The sequence below is a fragment of the Podarcis pityusensis genome, assembly GCF_964106645.2.
Source record: "Podarcis pityusensis genome assembly, chromosome: 1".
Lineage (NCBI taxonomy): Eukaryota > Metazoa > Chordata > Lepidosauria > Squamata > Lacertidae > Podarcis > Podarcis pityusensis.
In genome coordinates this window covers 36331695-36339133 of record NC_138028.1, presented here as the reverse complement: position 1 = coordinate 36339133, position 7439 = coordinate 36331695, and positions in this window count along the sequence as shown.

Sequence of the window (7439 nt, the reverse complement as noted above, 5' to 3'; positions counted from 1 at the left end):
TAAAGGGTATAATTTTGCCTTCAGATTCAAATGTGCTGAATGATAGGGTTAAAGAAACCTAGAGTCTATTTTTAAATTCAAAGACCTGGGTGATTTTATTGGTGGTTTGGCGACATCTAGTGGTACTAGCACATATAACAGGCTTTTATCTGGCTTTTATGTGCACAATAAAGAAAGCTGAACACCATATTTCTTCTTAATTATGGCAGCAGACCAGATCTCAGTATTTAGGCAAGACGAAGAGGATCTGTTGCACACACCCCCTTCTTCTTGCTTCCTTCCTAGTCGTTCAAATTTATTTCCCCTATATCTCTTCACCTGGGGCTCATCCAAATTTACTTTTGTGTCGCGTTCTAGGCACAGGGCCACGCTTTAAAGCTCTGTGCCTGAGTGTTTATTTTATTTTATTTTATTTTATTTTATTTTATTTTATTTTATTTTATTTTATTTTATTTTATTTTATTTGCCCTGATGCTTTCCCCATAGAAACCCACTCTTTGCCGCTGAATCAGAGCAAATGGCAAGCCACAGAAAACCCAAATTGCCATTTGTTCCCATTCAGCTTTTAAAAAGTGGGTTTTCCTGGGGAAAACAAGGGAAGAGAGGACTCAGACCTTGAGCTTCAAAGTGTGGGCCTCTACCTAGAAAGTATGGGGCAAAGGGTAAGCGTGGGTGAGCCCCTGAACACATATTTAACTGCCCTAGTGCCTTACCTTCTCTTTCATTTTTCAAAGGTGAGCCTCAGCCCTGAGGTACTTGAGGAGACATTGGTTGATAGATATGGACAAAAAAAAAAAAACCCCAGCTTTTGTCATGCTTCCTCCCTCCCACCATTTCCTAATTCTTTTTAAAAAGATGGTCTGCCCTACACTCACACTTGCATGCTTACCTTCCAGCATTTCACAGGTGAAAACACATATTTGCATGTTTTTGTAACAGCCTTATTCTCACACTGACAACACAATCCTATATATATCTTCTAAAAAGTAAGGCCAAATGAGTTCAGTGGAACTTATCCTCAGGTAACCGGGGATGGGATTGTGGCCTAACGACAACTGCCTGACCCAGACACATACTACTCCTTACAACAGCAAATTCAGGGGGTGAGTGCCAAGGTTGGGGGAAAGAGTCAAAATTGGGCCACTAAGAAGCAAACAAAGGCCCCATACTCCAGGAAACCCTGAAGACTTCGTAAGCAAACTAAAAGAAATTTTAAAAGGGGCTATATCATGGAAGGCAATTGTTATCTCAAGGAGGAAGAAGAAGAAGAGGAGGAGGGGGAGGGGGGAGTTTGGATTTGATACCCCGCTTTATCACTACCCTAAGGAGTCTCAAAGCAGCTAACAATCTCCTTTCCCTTCCTCCCCCACAACAAACACTCTGTGAGGTGTGTGGGGCTGAGAGACTTCAGAGAAGTGTGACTGGCCCAAGGTCACCCAGCAGCTGCATGTGGAGGAGCGGAGACGCGAACCCGGTTCACCAGATTACGAGTCCACCGCTCTTAACCACTAAACAAGCTGCTACTGCCGGGTTATAATTTTTGCTGAAAGCTCTTACCACTTTGCAGTCACATTCTAAAGTTGAGGTAATTATGCACACTGGTCATCCATGGCAAAGAAGGGATCTCACAGTTCTTACTAGCATAAATTTATGCCATAAGTTAAGCACTGGTTTTACCACAAGTACCATAGTGTAGCTTTAATGAGAGTTATTTATTTACATTGCTTAATGTAATGGACCCAACAACGGTAAGGGGGGGGGGGAGAGAGAGAGGAAACAGAACTGTTTTATTCATAGACCTCATATATTTTCATTTGCAGTTGGAAAAACAGCGGGGGGCGGGGACAAAGAGCAGGAAGGGAAAGGGTTAAGCAGGCCCTCTGTTTAAAAAAATGTTCTAATATTCCTAATTACATCAACTCCTTTTCAGTTTGATTGGGGGGTTTTTAAGTCCAGTATCCCCTATAAAATATCTAATGTTGGTTTGATTGTCTTTGCTTGAATAACCTTTATTTTCATGGCTCAGCACAGGATTTTTATTTTAAAATTAAGTGCAGATATTTAGTCAGGTGGCAGAGGTAATATCTTGCAATTCAGTAAAATAAGGTTTATGTACTTTTCATTCAGTGCATTGTGTGTGCGAGAGAGAGAGAGAGAGAGAGAGAGAGAGAGAGAGAGGTGGCAATGAGGTTGCTATGGCAATTACTTGTCACTAATGATAGGAGGGTAATTAATGCAGTAGATTCCCACATAGCTGTTCAGCACGCAACTTAGACATCTCCCTGCTGTATATTTCTAAGTTTACCAGATTTGGCTCATTTTTACACTGTTACATATGTAGAATAATCCTTTGATCTTAACATATTAAAAAAATCAATTATCCATGCTTCTAGTAAACATATTTAGTCAGCTGCCGAGGCCTGCTCTTTACAGGATATTGACCAAGCAAAGTATTGCTGGGTGAGCCACCAATTAAGGGCTCAATCTGTCATGGTCTGCTGATCTCAAAGAACCCAGAGCTGGAAGATTAAACCTAGGAACCCAGGAAGCTGGCTTCTACTGAGTCAAACCATTGGCCCATCTATCTCAGTGCTGTCGACACTGACAGGTAGCTGCTCTCCAGAATTTCAGGCAGGGGGGTTTCAGGCAGCCCTACCTGCAGATGTTAAACATTGACCTTGAGACCAAATGTTTTCCCACTGATTCCCTCAGGGGAAAACTGCTGGCTTGTGAGAAAGGGGTTGGTGAAGAAGGTTTTGTGGCTCCGCGGGCACCCGCCTTCAGCAGGGGTCAGGCATCAGGCCATTGGGTTATGGGCTTAAAGCAGGTGAGCGGTCCAAAACAGACAAGGGTTGAGCTGTAGAGCAACAAGCAAGTCTCAGGAGGAGCTAGCAGTGGTTCCCAACCTTTTTTTGGACATGCCGCACCTAAGTATCTCTAATATCCTGTGACATATAAGTCTTATTATTCAAAAAGTGAACCCCAATTCATGTGAAGGAAGCCTAAAAGGCCATTAACTGTTAATAACTCATTCTCAAAAATGCCTTCCTTGAAAATCAAATTGCCCCCCTGTGGAGCGCGTGCCCCACGATGGGAACCATGGGGCTAGAGGGAAGTGTACAGTCAAAACCAGGCAGGGCTCAAATTCCAAAGCATCAACAGGCAGTGGCAGAGCTTCATGCTCCAGCACTGGGGGGCAGAGAGCAGGCCAGGTGGGACTGGCGCGTGTCCTGGGGGTGTGGCACGCCGCCCATCATAGTTGTCAACCTTCCCTTTTTTTGCGGGAAATTCCCTTATTCCAGCGCCGTTTCCCGCTGCTATCCCGGATTGTTAGATATCCCGTAGACTGTCCCCGGGACAGGTGAGGCTGCTGATCCCTTATTTTTGAGGCTGCTGATCCCTTATTTTCAAATCTGAAAGTTGACAGCTATGCCGCCCATAGGAGCATGGCACGCATCCTGGGGGTGTGGCGCGGCACCCGTAGGGGCGCGGCACCCAGAGCGGGCAGGGGGGCAGCCATGATGGCACCCCACCGGGATCGCACTTCCAAGGGCGGTGAACTCCCCCTGCACTCCTCTTCCTTCGCCAATGTCAGCAGGGGATCAGGAGCACTGGGAAATTAGCATCCTCACACCAGAGACCTGTTGATTAGACTTGAGGACCAAGCGCTATGGCTTTGTAGAATGGGGATTGGCCCATGGTGTCAGCTGATTAAATGCTCTGGTGGGCTGGTACTTCAAGCCTAGATGGCGCCCTCAAGCAAAGAGTTCAGTCTCCCAGACCTGGCGTAGAAACAGAGTACTGGTGACTGGGCACTTGGTGTGGAAAAGTCACACTTGGCTCTTTCATATTTCTGAGAACATCTGCATAGCATGCTTAAGGACCGCTGAACCAACCTGGATCCTGCAATCATCAGCTGAGGCCCTTTTTCACTTGCCTCCTCCACAAGAGGTCCAGAGGGTGGAAACATGAGAATGAGCCATTTCTACAGTGGCTTCCCGTTTGTGGAAAGCTCTCCCTAAGGAGGCTCGCTTGGCGCCTTCATTACATATCTTTAGGCACCAGGTGAAAACATTCCTTCCTTCCTTCCTTCCTTTATTTATTTATTTATTTATCCCCACCCAACAGCCTAGTACTTGTAAAAACATATTGTCAGAACTTTGCAGACACTCCGTGTCCCTATTTTCCAGGGCAGATTTGTTCCTGCAATGTCCCGCTTTTCCTTAGGACGTCCCTATTTTCATCAGAGAAATGTTGGAGGGTATGGAGTTAAGAGACCCCTGAGCCAAGGAGATAAGTAACTATACAACCTTTAGATGACGTCTGAAGGCAGCCCTGTATAGGGAAGTTTATTTTTAATGTTTAATGTTTTATTATGTTTTGACATATGTTTTAAGCTGCCCAGAGTGGCTGGGGCAACACAGTCAGATGGGTGGTGTATAAATAATACAGTTATTATGCCACCATGTGTAGGGGGCTGTATCCAGGTGTTGATTGAACCCAAAGGGATCTCTTTGCCTGCAATGAACATGTCCCAAGAAAAAAAACAACAACCCCAAACTACTGTATTGGCCTGTCTACTAGGCACTCACTCAAAAAGCACAAATCCATTTCCTCCCCTTCCCCCTGCAACAAAAGGGAGAGCTCAAAACCATCTTGCGGTGATAGCATTTCAAGAGTGAAAAACTGAGCCAAAACAAATGCTCACAAAACGCAATTATTATTTATTTAGTTGCTGCAATTCAGTTCCTCCAAGAGTGGCCCTTGACATTTTACTGAATTTAGTTATGTCATTTAGATTTCGTAGCAGCTGAATACTGCGAATAAGAAGAAAGCTCTATCCATTTGTTTACTGATGACCTTCCATGTGACTTTAAAAATAAAACAAATGTGCTATAGCAACATGAATAATTGGCTCTTTTCATGAATTAAGCAGTTTCACAGTCTTATTTTTGCTTGCCTTGTTTATGCCTCGAGTGAGGCGTTCATAAATGTGGAGGATATCAGCTTTCCATGTGCAAAACTGCTGCGTTATTTGCTGCTCCCCGCACACCCCTGGGAGGTCTGTGGCCACTGCCTGTTCCCTTCCATGGGCCTATTGAGTTTGGATCCCACATGGAGGCTGGAGCCGCAGGATGGATGACTGCAGAGCAAAGAGAGAAGGGGCATGTGCAAACTTCGCAAAGTACACCACAAGCGCCAACTTGCAAAGCTCACAAGCGGAGACTGCAGTCCATCCCGCTTCCACGCTGTCACATAATACGAGATGCTGGAAGTTGTGAAGCAATGTGTTTAAGTATAAATAGTCACCACTGGCTTGAAGAAGTAAAACTGTTCTCTCAGTTCAGTCAACACATTGCTTGCTGGGGAAGCTGAGAAGCCAATGGCCTCGACTCACCAGTGATTTCTCCCTGCAAAATGAAAGCAGGCAATAATTTGGTGTGTAATATTGTCTATTAGGTGGCGCATAAAGGCCTGCATTGTATGTTCATACTGTAGCTGTATAGAAAACATTACAGAATGAGCCTGCTTTTAGCCTGATGCCTCATACAGCGGTAATTAAGGAGAACAGCCTTTTGATTTGCTACTATTTGCAGTTCTGCAGGAAAAACAGAGTTTAGGCCATCTTGTGCTGTGCATTGTTGCTATGCTTAATCTCCTGATTTGCCTGCAACAATTACGAGCAGCACCTATGGAGCATTTAATTGCTTGCCTTCCTATTCTGCGACAATTGTAATTACTGTGCAGCGGTTTGGTGTTTTGCTGTGGGGTGTTCTTTGTTGTTTTCTCGCAAGGACGCACACATCCACCCCCCAACTAGGGTAGCTTATTTTCTTTTAGGACATGGAACTGAAGAGCACCCAAAGAACGGTTTATAAACACTTGCCCCTCCCCCCCAAAAAATATGTGGGATAGGGGTTGGCCCTTACTCACTGGAGGTCTTTAAGCAGTAAGTAGACAGTGATCTCTTGAAGATACTCTACTTCTGGATCTCCTGAACTGAGCAGGGTGTTAGTTAGACTGCAGTGTCTACATGAGCCCCTCAGTAGTGTCTCCTTCTCTATTGACATGGTTGTGGAGAAACACACTCAACTTCCTTCCAGCTTGCCTGCCTAGATGGCTGTAAAAGAGGATTAAATTCATAGAGAGGGCTCTTAACAGCCACAATGGCTATGATTAGCTTCCACAGTATGAGGCAGCAATGCTTCTGAAAACCTGTTGCTGGAAAGCACAGGAGGGGAGACTACTGTTGTGCTTGAATTCTGCTTGCTGGTTTCCCACAAGCAACCGCTTGGCCACTGTGAGAGCAGGATGCTGGACTAGATGTTCTTATTTAAAGCAACAGCAGGAGTCAAGAGCCTTCTTTATTCAGGAACAATAGACACAGAGGCAGAAATCTAGCGGCTTAGACGACATCAAGACCTGGTACCCTTAGATGTTTGGAACATCTGTGCTGGCTGCAGCTGGTTAGAGTTGGAGTCGAAGAAGAAGAAGAAGAAGAAGAAGAAGAAGAAGAAGAAGAAGAAGAAGAAGAGGAGGAGTTTGGATTTGATATCCCGCCTTTCACTCCCTTTAAGGAGTCTCAAAGCGGCTAACATTCTCCTTTCCCTTCCTCCCCCACAACAAACACTCTGTGAGGTGAGTGGGGCTGAGAGACTTCAAAGAAGTGTGACTAGCCCAAGGTCACCCAGCAGCTGCATGTGGAGGAGCGGGGAAGCGAACCTGGTTCACCAGATTACGAGTCTACCGCTCTTAACCACTACACCACACTGGCTCCAACACATCTGCAGAACACCAGTCTGGGCAAAGCTGGTTTACAGAATACTATCTCTGAACATGGAGATTCGATTTTGCCTTCATGGCAAACAGTCAATGGCAGAGCTCTCCTCCATGCATTTGTCTATTCCCTCTCTCTTGTGTGTGGGTTGTGCAGTTCTGACTCCAGGTTCGCGAGGGAGAGAGCAGGGCTACCCCATCCCCGCAATTGCCCTGCACTGCGCTCCCCCTCCACATATTGGGGAAGCCAAAAGGGAAGCACACTAAATGTGCATAAGCTCTCCTTATACTGATTTTATGGGGCTTATTCAACTTTGGTTGTAGTTCAATGGTAGAACATCTGCTTTGCACACAGAAGGTCCAAGTCTCAATTCTCAGAATGTCCAGGTCCAGATGGGAAATCCTGGACAGCTGCTGACAGTCAAGGTAGACAAGTGTGAGCTAGATGAACCAGTGGTCTGACCAATATAAGGCCATTTCCAGTGTTCCTATGGCATTAAGAAACCATCTGTTTCATTTTGGATTGTCATTCTGAATGGATTCTGCTCCAGCCGTGCTACATCCACAGTTCCAAACAAACAGTGGGTCTCTGCATCCCAGCATTGGATTGGAGTTCTGGTAGCACCAATTGCCTCTTTTAGTAGGGTAGGGGATTGAGCTCA